The 18,906-nt window shown below is 38.5% G+C and overlaps 1 pseudogene; it reads right to left on the bottom strand.

The window, feature by feature from the left end:
• Positions 1-2,056: 2,056 nt before the first annotated feature.
• LOC121831574 (E3 ubiquitin-protein ligase RNF138 pseudogene) lies at positions 2,057-2,622 on the bottom strand (annotated as a pseudogene).
• Between the last annotated feature and the right edge of the window lie 16,284 nt (positions 2,623-18,906).

Consider the following 18,906-nt stretch of genomic DNA (forward strand, 5'->3'; position numbering starts at 1 on the left):
TTTTCCTATGCTTTAAAATATACTTGGTTGTTTAAAATATAATAAATTTATGATATAATTTATGAAACTCGAGTTTGACACCAAGGAAATTCAGAAGGTTCTTTTAAGATAAAAAAATATCTGTCTGTTCTCTCACACTCAGTTGCATGATAGTCCAGCTTCATCTCTTTCTGCATCTAGCCTGGGACAGTGGAAGAATAGGAGAGATGTTTCTCATATGTGTAGGTGTCTCATGTGCAATGACATGAGGATCACATTAGCAGGTAAGTGATCTCTAAAACACAATAGTTTACTCTTTTATTTCTTATTCAGATCCTTTGTTTATGCTGATACTTGTTTGGTTACTGGCAACAAGAATAAAGAGGAGACTTAACTTGATAATCCAGTGTAGGTAATAACACAGACTTAGTAACGGAATATCTCATTTGGCTTATATGACAGCAATATATAAGCAATATAGAAGAATTACTTAATATATATGAGTAATGCGTAATTCACATGGAAAGAGGTAAAGAATAAAGTCTACATTAGGAAAATAAAAAAGCGAAGGACTGAATTACTGATTGACTAATTATCCTTGCTTTCCATAGCATTGGGGAGGATCAACAAATGTAATGGCATCATGCTATGCAATGTAAGTCTCCTACAGTCAAGCCTCTTGATCTAGGCTGCATCTATGCGTTTTAATACTTTATAGTAATGAGTTCAGAAGCTTAAGTATTGGTAGATTGTGCTCTTGAAATACCCAATAATAAACAATACTTACAATGACAGCAAGATTTAAAGCTATTCGAATCAATAAGTTTAAAGTTTTCTTTGTTTCAGGAATTGATGCAGAAACAGGAAACAGAGACCCAACTATCTATATAGTCTTCTGGAGTTGCTCCTGGATGTAAATGGCATATGAGGACATTAACTGGGACATTTATAGGTTAGTATCGCTATTTGTTCACTTGTCTGAGTTTTTACACTTATTCATTTACCATCACAAGTATCTCTGGGCACAGGTATTTTCATATTCTACTTACAGATTAAAAAACAACAACAGAACTCCAGCAGAGATAGGAATCTTCCTCAAAACAGCACTCTGGGTGTCTGAGACAAGAATCAAACTCACTCTGTTTGGCTCAGGTATAAGCAGACATAACCACTGTGTCATAGTAAGACAACTGTTGCCATATTTTAACTAAATAGTTAATTAAATATTGGTGACACAAAAATGAAAGCAAATGAGTATAAAATAATAAAAATTACAACAAAACAAGCAATCAAAACAAAAAAAAAACAAGCTGCAGATTTATAGAATGGTTTTGGTAAATCATCTGTTATCCAAAAGATCATTGAGGATTTGAGGTGGTATACGTGGAGTCAAAGAGAAAAAAGATTTCCAACTGGCCAGTAGCTATTTGTGAGACTCAGAGGGGCAGAAGTCAAGATTCTGAATAGCTAAAAATTAGGCACATTTGTACATATTTTACCCTCTCTTCATTATAATGTAACTTAGCCAACATTCAGATGATGGGATATTGTATGTTTCAGGTGAAAAGTAAATAAAAATACACTTTTCCTAAAGAATAGGTGGTCATAGGACTGGCAACATGTCTGAGCAGATAAAGGTGTTTGCCACCAACTCTGACAACCTATGTCTGTCACCCAGAAGCCACATGGTAGAGGAAGAGAACAGACTACTGGAAACTGACATCTGATTTCCACAAATATGACATGGCATATGCATACACCTCCCACCACAAACAATCAATAAATGAAATGAACATTCAGAAAATTAAATAGAGTAGATGGCTAGAAAGGTATAATTTCTTCAATTGTTTATTTTTGTGTGTTATCAATTTGTAGGTTTTTTGTTTGGTTGGTTTTTGTTTATTCATTTTTTTAAATTGTTTTAGAGTGGCCCACCTTTGCTTCAAATAAAAATGTAACACAGTAGACTGGATTATTATTTTTATTAATATGCACAGAAAATTACTAAAATGGTGACTATTTGTTGTCTCCCCCAATGGCACTTATAGGTACAAATATGCAGAGATGTCTAGACACATCAGATGCTTAATTGAAAAGACACTTCCATGGCAGTTTGATCCTCAGCTTCCTCATCTGGTTGAATATTCTTGTATTCTCTTGGTAAATTTCTGTATTACCAGATGAAGATACCTCACTCCTATTATTGCTCCTTGCTGAATCTTGAGAAATCTTCGAAGTTTTGAATGACAGAAGAAGCATCATATTCATCCTGTTACTTCTTACAAGATTTGAAATGTTTCTGTCTTGTGTAGTAGAATTTAATCTTTTTTGAATGGCACCAGCACCTATTCCAAAACTTCCTCATGATTTCTTCAAGATCTAAGGCCCATTCTGGACATGCTCTTTCTCTTCTAGTCATACTTCCATGACATAGGGGACAATGTATTCCACTTTTTCTCATTGCAGTCAGGAAACATTTTCTAAAAGAAACGTGCTGACAGGCTGTGGTCCTCCATGGTGTCTTGAACACCTCTTGACAGACACAGCAGTGAAATCATCATACATGTAGGACATGGTCACCAAGAGCTCCTCAGATATGGTGAGGGGTTGGTGGGAAAGGTGGTGGCATCCGCAGGGGCCCATGTGGCAGTGGAGACCCTGGACCTGTCTCCCTGAGAGCGCTTGATTTTTGTTTAATGGGTCTTTCTTCTGTGAATTATTAATTAGCATTAAAGGAGACCAAATCAATTAGAATTTCCAATAAGTTTCTGGGCTCACATATGTTGGCATTCACATGTGGGGGTCCAAAGAACCACATATAACTGTGGTTGTATAGTGGAAGATTTCATTTTCCACCATGTGCCTCCTTTAAAATGGAGTGTCTATCACTTGCAGGATACATCTCTTCTACTCACCAGTGGTTAAGAAGGATAACCGGAACCCCCAACATTATTTATGGAAAGTACCTAACTTCTCCCAAAGATTCGCAACATCATCATGTATTTTCTATGAGTCTGAACTGCATATGTGATAAAAGAGTTACTGTCATTCAATAAGAATAATCTTTCCAGACAGTGGTTCTCTAGATCATAGAGATGTCTAAGCCTGTGTCCTGACTCGGGCCTAGGACAGCTTCTATTTTATAAAGCCGGAACTGATAAATCACCCTGAAGGGGGCTTGTACCCTCTGAGGTCTGGACCACTGGTTGTGAATTTACAGGGTGAGGGACGGATTCCTTTAGGACTAGAACGGAACCTTGGGCTTCTTCACATCAATCAGAACACTTGTAAGGATGCTTCATCACTTCAGACAGACACCAAATTTTGCATGCAATTTCACATGCTTTGGGGAACTCTATGGTGCACCAAAGACTGTTTCTATAGACCTTAAGCTAAAAGCTCTAGGAACATGATAATATAAGGAATTAACCTCAAACAGTTTTCAGGGATTTTCTAAAAGTTAAGCATAGGACATAATTCCATTCAAATTACATTTTCTATTTTTCATGTACCTGATTGAATACCCATTTTATTTTCATTTATTTAGTGATTACTTCAACAAATATTCATGATTTTAAAGCACTTTTAAGTTTCATCTATTTTCTCATTTTCTGAGATGGTGTGTACACCCTATACTCCACAGTGTGTGTGGAGGTCACTGGACAGCTTGGAAGAGAGCCACTTCAGAATTACCAAGCTTGGCAGCAAGCTCTCTTCCTCTCTGAGGCATTTGATCAGCCCAAATTCATAATTTAAAAAAAATCACTATGACTAAATTACTGAATTTAATTATCAATATTTAATCATTTTCAATATTTAATCATTTTCATTATCAAGAATTAATATTTATTTTCATGTTGCTATATTAACTTTCTGAAGTTGCTAAATTTTACAGACTTTCTATTGCCACCAATACCATTTCATCTGTACCATTTTTAAGTAAATATGCAGTTATTTCTAGCTTGAATTAATTGATTAAATAAGTGATACTCCATCCTTACCCTTCCTTAAACTGATTTCTCGAAGCATGGTTGGACTGAAACACAAATTGAATTGATTGAATATGTATTTGAAACATTTTAAAATTATAATTTAGAAATTTTTAAAAACAAATTCTGCAGACATTTCTGGATGTCAAGAGATTCCTGTTTAAAGGAAGCCTTCTAACTGGCAACTGGCTAAATTTAAGTTGAACTCCCTTTCCTAAGAAAGGGCCTATCTTACTCCTTCCTATGGGGACTTGATTTCATTAAAATCCAGAGCAAAAGGGCTTAAGTCATTTCTTGCATGCTATTGTGACTTCTGTCTAATCACTTTGAAGTAAAAATGAGTTGATTATACTATCATAATACAACTTCTTCAACTGGTGGCCTGACCTTAAAAAAAAAAAAAAACAACTAATAGGTGTGACGAAAACTATTAAAAATGAATTTTTAAGATGGTCTTTGGGATGGAGGAGAAAGAAATTTCTTTCCAAATTTGGGCTGTAATTTGTTCTGGTAATTTTACATATCAAGTGGCTTATTCTCGTGGATAACAGTGAGTGTCCATGTGTTTAAGAGTTTAGAGACATGAAAAAAATGAAGTTAAACTGGAGTAAGTTGGAGTGTGGTGTGGGTCAGGGTACACAGTTACAATGGGGAACAGCTACTCCTCCAATGTTTGAATCTAACAATAGAAATAATATACCTTATAATTAAGAAAACTGGAAATTGTAACAAAACTGACAACTGTATTCCTCTTTTTAGCATGACTCATTGGCCCCACTGTTCTAGTTTGTAAATGATTCCTGAATATATTCTTAACTTTTCAATACAATACTTTCTTTGTTTGTACATGAGGAGGAGTAGCTTGTCTTGCCTTTCAGAGATTATGAAATGAACAATAATATAGAATAGGACATAATGAGACATTAAGATAGTGTCACAGTTTTTAAATTGTCAACTTAACATACCCACTCATGCTATTTTATTTCCTTTTTCTTTTCTTTATTATTAAGAAATTTTCTATTCATTTTACATATGAATCACAGATGTCCCTCTCCTCCCTCCCCACTTCTTCCTCTCCCCCAACCTACTCTCCATTTGCACCTCCTCCAAGGCAAGTGGAATCAGCACAGCCTGGTATACTCAGTTGAGGCAGGTCTAAGCCCCTCCCCCCTGCACCAAGGCTGCACAAAGTATCCCACCATAGGCACTGGGCTGCAAAAAGCCCACTTACACACCAACGATGGATCCTGATTCCACTGCCTTGCTAAACAACTAAGCTAAACAACTGTCTCGCCTATCCAGGAGAGCCTAGTCCAGTCCCATGGGGGCTCCTCAGCTATTTGTCCACAGTTCATGAGTTCCCACTAATTTGGCTGGCCATCTCTGTACATTTCCCCATCATTATCTCGATGTCCCTTGTTCATAAAATCCCTACTCTCTCTCATCGATTGGAATCCTGGAGCTTGGCCTGGCACCTGTCCAGGGATCTCTGCATCTGCTTCCATCAGTTACTGGATGAAGGCTCTATGATGACAGGGTATTCACAATCTGATCACTGGGGTAAGCCAGTTCAGGCACCCTCTCAACTATTGCTAGTAGTCTAAGATGGGGTCATCCTTTTTTACTCTTGAATTATTTTAAATACTTTTTGGGAGTTTCATAAAAGTATACAATATAATTTGAGCATACCCATCCTTCTGCTACTTTGAATTTTCCCCAGGATGGTTCCCCTTCCAACCTCATGCCCATTTCTTCTCTTAACTCACTGAGGCCTATTGGTGTTGTTCATATGTGAGTGAATGTGAGGCTATCCCCTGGAGCATGGGCTACCTACGCTCCCACCTCCAGAACCCATCACCTTTTGGTTTGATACTTACTTAGGGATGAACTTCATGTAGCCCAATTATGTTGGAATAGTTACCAGCTTATCCAGATCTTATGCTGATGATTGTGGCTGTTTTGAGTTCCTATGTGGAACAGCCCTGTCAATTCCAGAAGATACTCATTCATAGTGGTTATTTCCAACCTATGACTCTTACAGACTTTCTGTGACCTGTTTCACAATGCACCCTGAACCTTGTGGGATAGGGTCTAATACAGACATTCATTTAAGGGTAAGCACGGCACTGACAATTATTCTCTGCACTTTGACTGCTTATGAGTCCCTGAATTACTAGCTATCTGCTGCAAGAAGAGTTTTTCTGCTGATGGCTGAGAGGTTTGTGCTATTTTTAAAGCTGGGACCAATTTTATATATACAATTCACCATTACAGTCCATAAAATTAAAAGGATCTAATGCAGCTCAGAAGGAAATAAAAAACTTAGGGATTGCTCCTTGATCTTAAAGGTGGTGATGTTAATTGCATTAACATTTTTGTTTCCTTTGAAGATATATTTTCCAAAAGAGTCAAAGTATATGTTTTCCTCTTAAATACTTCAACAATAAAACCAAATAGAAATAAATTAAGTGAAACACTGTGTTCTATTAGATAAAAAATATATGTAAGAGATAGATGATGATAGAGGATAGATAATATCTAGGTATAAATATGCCTGATTGCTAGAATACATTTTTAGCATGTGCAGAATTCTAGATCTCCAATATAAAAATATATTTTAAATACTTTGACCATCAATGGTATACACTTGATTCTTCCAGAATTTTGAGAGTACATTGGCTGGAAATTAACTTTATGTAACTCAATCCCCAAATCACTGTCTAACATCAAAAATTATGAACACGAAATGCAGGCAAATGGAAGAGCCTTTGGGGAAGAACTCATCTTGGCATAAGTTGCAATGCAGACACTGGACAGCACTATGTCCAAGTCAGGAGCCTCTTGGCAGTGGAAGTTTCACTAAAAAAAATTTGGCTTAAGAAAATAATTCTAGTTCTCTTCCATAGATCAAGTCATAAACCAACTAAAGTCTCAGATTATCCCACCCTCCTTTGGCAATGATATTTAATGCTATACCTATTTAGTTAACCACACGTTCTTAAGTCTTATAGCCTCCTTGGAAACACTTAGGACAGTACATGAGCTGCCAGAATTAAACAGAACACCTGTTTTCAAACTCCCAGCCTCTTAAGATTTTAGACTACCATTTCAGAAATCCTCATGTATTTTGAATAAGCTCTAGGAGAGATGCCACTCAGCCACCACACTGATCTGATATTGGTGAAGTGCCATAGTCATGGAAGGCAGTATTTGTTGCAGGGGTTGGGGGTAGTTCAGCAGAGGGAGTACCAGATTCTAATTACTATACACATACTCAATAGCTTGCCAAAACCTAAGGAAGAACTCTACAAAATGGGTGAGAGAATCTTGACTCACTCCCATTGATGGGTGCTGAAAGTCTAGGGATTGCCTGGACCTTCAGGAAAGGGTAAAAACAAGAATTGGACCACTTCCTCAAGAAAACATGGATTTTGGATGAACTCTGCAATGCTCTCACTGGTCATAAGCAAACACCAAAGTCCTTTCTAATTACTTTAAATCTGTTTGCCATTATGATTGGGGCATCTTTAACCTTGAAAGTGGTTGAGATACTGATTCACTTAGTAATTTACTGTTAGAAATGTTTTGGGGTGGGTAATAGGTAATCTTGTTATGGATAACATAGCTAATACCTAACATGGAGTAGCTGTAGACAAGCTTTAAACTTTCAACCCTTTGTTCTGGCTGTAAAATGTCAGTTGGACCCATTTTGGTGCTTTTTATTACTGCATCAAAAGCATGCTGTGAATTTGTTGCTGCCATAAATGCTTAATGTAAGAGCTCATTGTGCAATAAAGTGTCAGAACACTGTTTTTAAACACGTTTTTAAAGCAACATTTTACAGCTTACATTTTTTCCCACTGCGTACTATAAAAAGTACAGATTTTCAATGTCACATTCATAAGGAGTGCATAATCGTTCCTAGGAAAGCCAACTACAGTGAGAATTAAACAATTTCTCTCCAACCTTTTCATAAACCCTGCTTCCCCCTCCCCCATGCCACTTGGTGATGAACATGATATAGTGAATGGGAGGAGCTGGGTTCTTGAATATAACATGCCACTTAAACTTGAAAGAAGAAATTAAGCATAAGAAGGATTTGTTTTCTCAATACTTGATCTCAGACTATTTTTCATGTCATAAATACCCTCATTACAGATTTTCCATCCATAGTCTGTAAAATATTTTTTTAAGAAAAAGAATACTTCTCTTTCAACTTTTTTAGATTTGGAAATTTATTTTCCTATATAATTCCTAAGGTTGTGTCAATATGCCAATGTTAATTTTTTTAATAAAGCAAAGAACTACCTTATTGCACTTGGTGGTCACTTGACTGTTATTAGAACCTTGACATTTTAAGAGGTTTTTTTTTTTTTTTTCTGATAGTTTTGTGGAAATTTTTTTTCATACAACATATTCTGATCGTATTTTCTCCTCCCCCAACTCCTCCCAGATCCTCCTTACCCACCCTACTCCCTGCCTTCTTTTTCTCTTGCTTTAGAAATCAAAAAAATTAAGGGTTCCCCTAGCAGTAGGATCAGGGTCCATTCCTGGTGCATGAGCTGGCTTTTTGGAGCCCACTACCTATGGTTCAACACCTTGGACAGCCTTGAGGTAGGGGGAGGGACTTGGACCTGAATTTATCAGCCTCTGCTGACTCCCCATAGGAGGCCTTACCTTCTTGTTGGAAGGAATAGGGGGTGGGTTGGATGGGTGGGAGGAGGGAAGAGGGGGATCTGTGATTGCTATGTAAAATGAATAAAAAATTTCTTAATAATGAAAAAAAGAGAGAAAAGACCTTTTGAGATTCGTTTCATCCTTATCTTTCTAATTATTTTCTTTACTGAATTAACTTGTGGTAACAGACTTCTGGTAGTCAAAATGAGATTCTAGTGAGCAGAATTTCCAGCTGTGGTGTACACTAGTCCTTGCCTGTCACAAGCTTGTCATTCCTGAACTGCAAAGTATCCTTAACACAGACCAGGGTCTGTCTCTATCTATGATTGACAGAATGCTATGACTTTGGGTACAACACTGTTATCTGTATGTTTTAGGGCAAACATGGACAGAACCAAGCAATTATTCTTGTAATTAACCTTTCAGAATCTGTAAGACAGCTTCACATGCATCTACCAGCTAGTACATGAGAAACAGCCTTCTCCAGCACTGATTCTTGTCTTGACTGAAAACATTTATACACGATGATCAAGGCTTGGGCCACAGGTCTGTTTGTTCTGATCTTTATATACAAGGGTAAGCACAGAGTAGGTGCTCAGTAAATGTCTGTTGAATATGTAAATAGTTGAATATGAATATATGAATTTAAAATTTATCTTCACAGTGTTTCCTAAAATCTGTTCCAAGTAGTTTGGTTTAAGATTCTGAAGTTCTCGTCCCAGCCTGCCCCTGACGACTTCCCTTCTGGACCAGAGGTGAGTGCCTGGGTCCAGCCCGGACCCCATCCCTGGCCACCAGCCACCCCGGGAGGTCCTGCCCAGCTTGGCGCCGGGTTCTGGCCACTGGGCAGCTCCCCTTCTAGCCCCACCGGGAGGGATCCCCATTTCCAAGCCCCCGGCAGCCCCTGCAGTCTCCGCGCCCTGCCCCCACGCCCATCTGCCCAAGACCCCACCCACTTCCTGAGACTTAGAGACCGGCCCCCAGCTCCCAGCCTGCCCCTGACGACTTCCCTTCTGGACCAGAGGTGAGTGCCTGGGTCCAGCCCGGACCGCATCCCTGGCCACCAGCCACCCCGGGAGGACCTGCCCAGCTTGGCGCCGGGTTCTGGCCACCGGGCAGCTCCCCTCTAGCCCCACCGGGAGGGATCCCCATTTCCAAGCCCCCGGCAGCCCCTGCAGTCTCCGCGCCCTGCCCCCACGCCCATCTGCCCAAGACCCCACCCACTTCCTGAGACTTAGAGACCGGCCCCCAGCTCCCAGCCTGTCCCCGACTGCCATTCTGGACCAGAGCTTGCCCCTGACTTCCCTTCTGGACCAAAGAGTTGGACAAGAGAACTCCCTTTTGGACAAGAGAGAGAGTCTTCCTGAGTCTGTCAGATCTTTGTGAAACAAGTCCACTGATAAGACCAAGAAGGAATCACAAGGAGATGGGCAGACGTCAAAGCAGAAGTACATACAGCAAAATGAAGAGCAATACAGCATCACCAGAACCTAGCTCGCCTCCAACATCTAGACCTGAACACCAAAAATTGGAAGAAGCAGAAGAAAGTAGCCTTATGAGTAACTTCATGAAGAAGGTAGAGGCTTGTGTAGAGGAAAAGACAAGAAAATTGGAAGAACGCTGTAAACAACTAGAGGAAAGGGCAAACAAATTAGAAGAAAACAATAAAGCCCTCCAAGAAAACAATAAAGTCCTGGAAGAAAACATTAAAATCCTGGAAGAAAACAATAAAGCACTGAAAGAAAATCATGAAAAAGCAATGAAACAAACAAAGGAAACAGTCCAAGATCTGAAAAGGGAAATTGAAAAAATGAAAAAGACACAAACAGAGGGAATGCTGGAAATAGAAAACCTGAGTAAAAGATCAGGAACTTCGGATGCAAGTATAACCAACAGAATGCAAGAGATGGAAGAGAGGATTTCTGGCATTGAAGATACAGTAGAAGAAATAGTTCCATCAGTCGAAGGAAACACTAAAGCCAACAAAGTCATGAACCAAAATGTCCAAGAAATCTGGGACACCATAAAAAGACCAAACTTACGAATTATAGGGATAGAAGAAGGTGAAGAATACCAACTCAAAGGCACAGAAAATATATTCAACAAAATTATAGAAGAAAACTTTCCCAACTTAAAGAAGGAAATGCCTATGAAGATACAAGAAGCCTATAGAACACCAAACAGACTAGACCCCCAAAAAAAGTCCCCTCGACACATAATAATTAAACAACTAAATGTACAGAATAAAGAAAGAATATTAAGAGCAGCCAAGGAAAAAGGCCAAGTGACCTATAAAGGTAAGCCCATCAGAATAACACCCGATTTCTCAATGGAGACTTTGAAAGCCAGAAGGACCTGGACAGATGTAATGCAGACACTAAGAGACCATGGATGTCAGCCCAGACTAATATACCCAGCAAAACTTTCAATCATCATAGACGGAAGGAACAAGACATTCGAAGACAAAGCCAGATTTAAACAATACCTATCCACAAACCCAGCCCTACAGAAAGCACTAGAAGGAAAATTCCAACCGAGGGAAGTCAGATACACACTTGAAAACACAGGCAATAGATAAAGCCACAACAGTAAACCCCAAAGAAGAGAAGTACACACACACTACCACCAAAAATAACAGAGATGAAGAATCACTGGTCATTAATAGCCCTTAATATCAACGGACTTATTTCACCTATAAAAAGACATAGGCTTACAGAATGGATACGAAAGCAGGACCCATCCTTCTGCTGCATACAAGAAACACATCTCAAATTCAAAGATAGACACTACCTAAGAATAAAAGGCTGGGAAAAGACTTTTCAATCAAATGGTCTTAAGAAACAAGCAGGGGTAGCCATCCTGATATCCAACAAAATAGACTTCAAACTAAAATCAATCAAAAGAGATCAAGAAGGACATTACATCCTTGTCACAGGAAAGATCGACCAAGATGAAGTTTCAATTCTGAACATATATGCCCCAAACATAAGGGCACCCACATATGTAAAAGAAACATTACTAAAGCTTAAACCACATATAAAATCCCACACATTAATAGTGGGAGATCTCAACACCCCACTTTCACCACTGGACAGATCTCCCAAATCGAAAATTAACAGAGAAATAAAGGACTTAACCGATGTCATGACCCAATTGGACCTAATAGATATCTACAGAACATTCCATCCTAACAAGAAAGAATATACTTTCTTCTCAGCACCCCATGGAACTTTCTCTAAAATCGACCACATACTTGGCCACAAAGCAAATCTCAACAGATACAAAACAATCAGAATAACCTCCTGTGTTCTATCAGATCACCATGGTTTAAAGCTAGATTTCAACAACAACAAAAACTACAGAAAACCTACAACCTCATGGAAACTGAATAATGCTCAACTGAATCACCAATGGGTTATGGAAGAAATAAAGAAAGAAATTAAAGACTTCCTAGAGATCAATGAAAATGAAGACACCACATACCCAAACTTATGGGACACTATGAAAGCAGTGCTAAGAGGGAAATTCATAGCACTAAATGCCCACATAAAGAAGTTGGAGAAATCGCACACTAGTGAATTAACAGCACATCTGAAAGCTCTAGAACAAGAAGAAGCAAAGTCTCCCAGGAAAAATAGACGCCAGGAAATTATCAAAGTGAGAGGTGAAATTAATAAATTAGAAACTAAGAGAATAATACAAAAAATTAATGAAACAAAGAGTTGGTTCTTTGAGAAAATCAACAAGATAGACAAGCCCTTAGCCAAACTAACCAAAAGACAGAGAGAGAGAATCCAAATCAACAAAATCAGAAATGAAAAGGGGGACATAACAACAGACATTGAGGAAATCCAGAGAATTATAAGGTCATATTTCAAAAACCTCTACTCCACAAAACTGGAAAACCTAAAAGAAATGGACATTTTTCTGGATAGATACCACATACCTAAGTTTAATCAAGACCAGATAAACTATTTAAATAGTCCAATAACCCCTAAGGAAATAGAAACAGTCATTAAAGGTCTCCCAACCAAAAAAAGCCCAGGACCAGATGGTTTCAGCGCAGAATTCTACCAGATCTTCAAAGAAGAGTTAATACCAATACTCTCTAAATTGTTCCACATAATAGAAACAGAAGGAACATTACCAAACTCCTTCTACGAGGCTACAATTACCCTGATTCCTAAACCAAACAAGGATGCAACAAAGAAAGAGAACTACAGACCGATCTCCCTCATGAACATTGATGCAAAAATACTCAATAAAATACTGGCAAACAGACTCCAAGAACACATCAGAACAATTATCCACCATGATCAAGTAGGCTTCATCCCAGGGATGCAAGGGTGGTTCAACATACGAAAGTCCATTAATGTAATACACCATATAAACAAACTCAAAGAAAAAAACCACATGGTCATCTCACTAGATGCAGAAAAGGCATTTGACAAAATCCAACACCCCTTCATGATAAAAGTCTTGGAGCGATCAGGAATACAGGGAACATACCTAAACATAATAAAGGCAATATATAGCAAACCAACAGCCAACATCAAATTAAATGGAGAGAAACTCAAAGCAATTCCACTAAAATCAGGAACAAGACAAGGCTGTCCACTCTCCCCATACTTATTCAATATAGTACTTGAAGTTCTAGCCAGAGCAATAAGACAACATAAGGAGATTAAGGGGATTCAAATTGGAAAGGAAGAAGTCAAGCTTTCCCTATTTGCAGACGACATGATAGTATACTTGAGTGACCCCAAAGATTCCACCCAGGAATTGATAAAGCTTATAAACACCTTCAGCAACATAGCAGGATACAAAATAAACTCAAAAAAATCAGTAGCCCTCCTATATACAATGGACAAAGAAGCTGAGAAGGCAATTAGAGATACATCACCCTTTACAATAGCCAAAAATGACATAAAATACCTTGGGGTAACACTAACCAAGCAAGTGAAGGACCTATATGACAAGAACTTTAAGTCCCTGAAAAAAGAAATTGAAGAAGATCTCAGAAAATGGAAAGATCTTCCATGCTCATGGATAGGCAGGGTTAACATAGTAAAAATGGCAATCTTACCAAAAGCAATTTACAGATTCAATGCAATCCCCATCAAAATACCAACACAATTCTTCACAGATCTGGAAAGAACAATACTCAACTTCATATGGAAAAACAAAAAACCCAGGATAGCTAAAAGAAACCTGTACAATAAAACAACTTCTGGAGGCATCACAATCCCCGACTTCAAGCTCTACTATAGAGCTACAGTAATAAAAACAGCCTGGTATTGGCATAAAAACCGACATGTGGACCAATGGAATCGAATTGAAGACCCTGACATTAACCCACACACCTATGGACATATAATTTTTGACAAAGAAGCCAAAAGTGTACAATGGAAAAAAGAAAGCATCTTCAACAAATGGTGCTGGCATAACTGGATATCAGCGTGTAGAAGGCTGCAAATAGATCCATATCTGTCACCGTGCACAAAACTTAAGTCCAAATGGATCAAAGACCTCAACATAAATCCAGCTACTCTGAACCTGCTAGAAGAAAAAGTAGGAAATACTCTTGAACGCCTTGGCATAGGAGATCACTTCCTAAATATAACACCAGTAGCGCAGACACTGAGACAAACAATCAATCAATGGGACCTCTTGAAACTGAGAAGCTTTTGTAGAGCAAAGGATACGGTCAACAAGGCAAAGCGACAGCCTACAGAATGGGAAAAGATCTTCACCAACCCCACATCTGACAGAGGACTGATATCCAGAATATATAAGGAACTCAAGAAATTAGACATCAAAAGGACCAACAGTCCAATTGAGAAATGGGCTTTAGAACTAAACAGAGAATTCTCAACAGAGGAATCCCAAATGGCTGAAAGACATTTAAGGAATTGCTCAACTTCCCTAATCATCAGGGAAATGCAAATCAAGACAACTCTGAGATACCACCTTACGCCTGTCAGAGTGGCTAAGATCAAAAACACTGAAGACACTTTATGCTGGAGAGGATGTGGAACTAGGGGAACTCTCCTCCACTGCTGGTGGGAATGCAAGCTTGTACAACCACTTTGGAAATCAATATGGCGCTTTCTTAGAAAATTGGGAATCAATCTCCCCCAAGATCCAGCTATACCACTCCTGGGCATATACCCAAGAAATGCTCAATCATACCACAAGAGCACTTGCTCAGCTATGTTCATATCAGCATTGTTTGTAATAGCCAAAACCTGGAAACAACCTAGATGCCCTTCAACTGAAGAATGGATAAATAAATTGTGGCACATATACACAATGGAATACTACTCAGCAGAGAAAAACAACGACATCACACGGTTTGCAGGCAAATGGATGGATCTAGAAAAAATCATCCTGAGTGAGGTAACCCAGACTCAGAAAGACAAATATGGTATGTACTCACTCATAGGAAGATGCTAGATGTGGAACAAGGATGACTAGACTGCTACTCACATCACCAGTGAGGCTACCTGGAAAACGGGACCCCAAAAAAAGACACGGAGAAATGGACAAGATCTACATGAATAGCCTGGTCATGAGTGGGAACAATGAAGGGCGACAGTCGAGGGAAAGAGTGGGAGATCCTAGCTGGATCAAGAAAAGAGAGGGAGAACAAGGAATAGGAGACCATGGTAAATGAAGACCACATGAGAAGGTGAGAAGGGGAGGAAGCAGAGAGCTAGGGAGGCCCACGGAGATCCACAAAGATACCCCCTCAAAAGACTGCTGGCAATGGTCGCGAGACGGCAGGAACTGACCTACTCTGGTGATGGGATGGCCAGACACCCAAATAGTGGTGCCATAAACCCCATCCAAGGACTGAGGAATCTGAAGGCAGACATCCACGGCTGGGCCCCTGGTGGAGCACTGGGAGTCTAATTAGTGAGTAAGAAGAGGATTTATATGAGCGAGAATTGTTGAAGCCAAGGTTGGATAAAGCACCGGGACAAATAACCAAATGAATGGAAGCACAGGATCTATGAACCAAAGGCTGAGGGGCCCCCAACTGGATCAGGCCACCTGAACGGGTGAGACAGTCAGTTGGCTTGATCTGTTTGGGAGGCAGCTGTGCATTGGTGCCAGGTCCTGGACTCGTTGCATGAGTTGGCTGTTTGAATCCTGGGACTTATGCAGGGACACTTGGCTCGGTCTGGGAGGGGGGAATGGACCTGCCTGGACTGAGTCTACCAGGTCAACCCCGGTCCTCGGGGGAGACCTTGATCTGGAGGAGGTGGGAATGGGGGGTGGGCTGGGGGGAGGGGTGGGCGAGAGGGGGAGAACAGGGGATTCTGTGGCTATTATGTTGAACTGAATGGTGTTGTAAAATAATAATAATAATAATAATAAAAAAACCAAAAAAAAAAAAAAAAAAGAAACTATTAGGCTAAATTAAAAGACCGTTTAAAATTTAAAAAAAAAAAAAATTAATATCATTGATAGGAGATATCTAACCTGCTTTGACAGAAAGATTAATGTCAAGATAGAAAACAATATAATAATAAAATATTTGTTAAGAGCCGAAAAAAAAAAAAAAAAAAAAAAGATTCTGAAGTTCTCACATATGTATTATCCTTGAAACAATTGGAGGCAAACTGGCCTTTTGGTCAAAACTAAAAATAAGACTCTAGATTTGAATCCATAGAACTGATTCAAATTGAGAATTTTTGAAGATTTCATTTGACATGGATAGTCATCTTCTAATGCAAAAGAAGTCTCCATTTTTTTAACTAAAAACATAAAATCGAGTTCTCATAAAATAGATACATTTTTTTAGAGTGCATTGCGCAACCAATTAACTTCTTTGTCTGCAAAACTAACTAAACTAATTTACAAAATATAACATATTGGCCTTCCCAAGAGAAGGTGTCCTTTGAAGCTCCTGCCACTAAGAAAAACAATGTGAACTTTTGAGCTACCCTCGGTAAACATACAAGTAAGACAGTGACTCATTCTTATTCAGAGAAAAGCATTTGATTTTTTTTTAAAGCCCAATGAATGGTGCCAACAATAAAATGCCAGAGATTAAAAGAAAAAGCAGACATACAGGAGAAGCCTTAAAAAATGTTACTTTTACATTCCAACCATTTTTATTTTCCTCTTTTGGCTACACACGGCTTGTATCTATTTAATATGCATGAAGTTGGCAAAAATAAGCGTTTCCTCTCACAACAAGTGACGACCCAAGCATTTGGATCTGCAGCATTTCTGCATCGTCTAAGGTATGACAGCTTATCACTCATTTAATTTTTCAAAATGTTGTCTAACTATACAGGTTGACAGTTTAGTTCACTGTTCCTCTAGCCCCACTGATCATTGCCTGAAGGATTTTTTTTCATTATAATTGGTTAGAAATAATCACGCCGATGAATTGCATTTCCTTTGAAAATAAAAAGAAGAGATTAAAATTATGTTCTATTAATCATCAGCTTTAGTCCTTACTTACTAGTTTTAATTTTTTTTCCCCACGATTTAAATTTGGCTGCAGGTTTACAATATGACATAAATCTTGCTTCAGGAATCAAACCCAAATTCCATTTGTTTCTCCTTACTATATTCTAGGCTATAATTTTATTTCATTTGAGGAATGTGCTGAAATCCCTGAATTACTTTTATTTGAAGCATCTTCAAGTTGATTAGTTTTTCAACTCATGAGATTCTGGATAGGGAGTTAAAGTCGGAAAAGTGAACTGTGCAAAAAACATTAGCATCTAAGGATTGAGTTTCCAAAGCTTCCATTCTGAAGTACCATCTGGTACTGACCTCTTCAGTTAGCCATGTGAGCATGGTTTGACGCATGCTGTAAATGCCCATTCCTTGTTTAGTTATAAAGAAGAGCAATTATCACAGTCTACATACCCATGTTGTTTGACGACTCAGGAGAACAAGAGAAAGATGAACAGAAGGGTGCATGGGTGAACTGAAGGGAGTTACTCAGGGCCACACTCCAGTAAGAAGTAGGAAATAGTCTTTATGTCACAATATTAATTATAGTCATCAGAACTCCTAACATCCCCAAGTATCCTCTAAAAAGTCCTGCTAGCTTTCTCTATTATGTGCCATTAATAAAAAGCAGGGAAAAAATACCTCGTGAAAATTATTTAGATGAAATCTATTTAAACTGCTTGGTTTTGACAGAGCTCCCTCACTAGCACCACCAGATCAAACTGTAATCAGTCACTGTCCTCACATCAAGACTGGATGGTTTATCTTATCTTCTGGGACATCAGGAGTCTGAGAGATAAAAGCAGATGCCAGATTCAGCTAGTGTAAGTAAGACTTTACATTCCAGGAATAAAGTGGCTTGCACAGTCTGAATTTGTTCTCTGCATCTCTTTTCCTGGCCCCGCATGTATCTGTGAAAACAATCCCTTCTGCTCAACTCACCAGGGCTGTCTTCCTGACTCTAGAACCACAAACAAAAGACCATTAAGACCTTAACATTACCCAAAGCTGGATTTAGATATTTCAAGTGATCACAGAACATCCCTACTTCTTTTCTATTTTTGGGATTAGTAAATTATATGGTTTTTCTTACATCAATAAGGGCTGCTTTCTTTTCCTTCCCTAGCATTTGATGGGTTTTTATTGGTTGTTGTTTTTAACAAAAACTTTACTATAACCCTAAGCATATTCAAAGAATAAGTTTAATCTTTGTAAGTTGATCTTTCAGGTCTCTATGCTTTCAAGAAAGAAACCCAATCAATACACATTCTCATAGTTGGCATATGTGAAATTATAGCTCATTTGTTTACTCACTTTTTCACTAATATAACAGAAATTATGAAGCAAATAGACATTGATCTGAATTTCCAAAGTCATGAAAGTGAGCAGAACAGATAAGCCAAGACAAGGAATAACTAAACACAAATTCATTACATATCAAGTGGACAAAGAAAAATAAAAGCAGTGGTTAGGTGATATAGAGCAATCCTATTTCACAGAGTATGAAGAAGAATTCAGAAATTTCAATCAAATCTTAAGGAAGGCTACAATACTATTCAGGGGTTAAAGTTTGCCTGAAAGATAAATAATAAGAGATAATGTACTCTCATCTACATTAGAGGGTCACAACTCTAAATATAAAGTATCCATTTCTGAGCACACAGATGCTTAATTTTAGGCCTCTGATATGGGAGAAATAATTATAATTGGACTTATTTTTGTTATAGCTATATAAGAGTGAATGTTGAAAGCCCTCTAAACTGTCAACATAGAAACAGTTAAA

The sequence above is a fragment of the Peromyscus maniculatus genome, chromosome 8 (genome assembly GCF_049852395.1).
Source record: "Peromyscus maniculatus bairdii isolate BWxNUB_F1_BW_parent chromosome 8, HU_Pman_BW_mat_3.1, whole genome shotgun sequence".
NCBI lineage: Eukaryota > Metazoa > Chordata > Mammalia > Rodentia > Cricetidae > Peromyscus > Peromyscus maniculatus.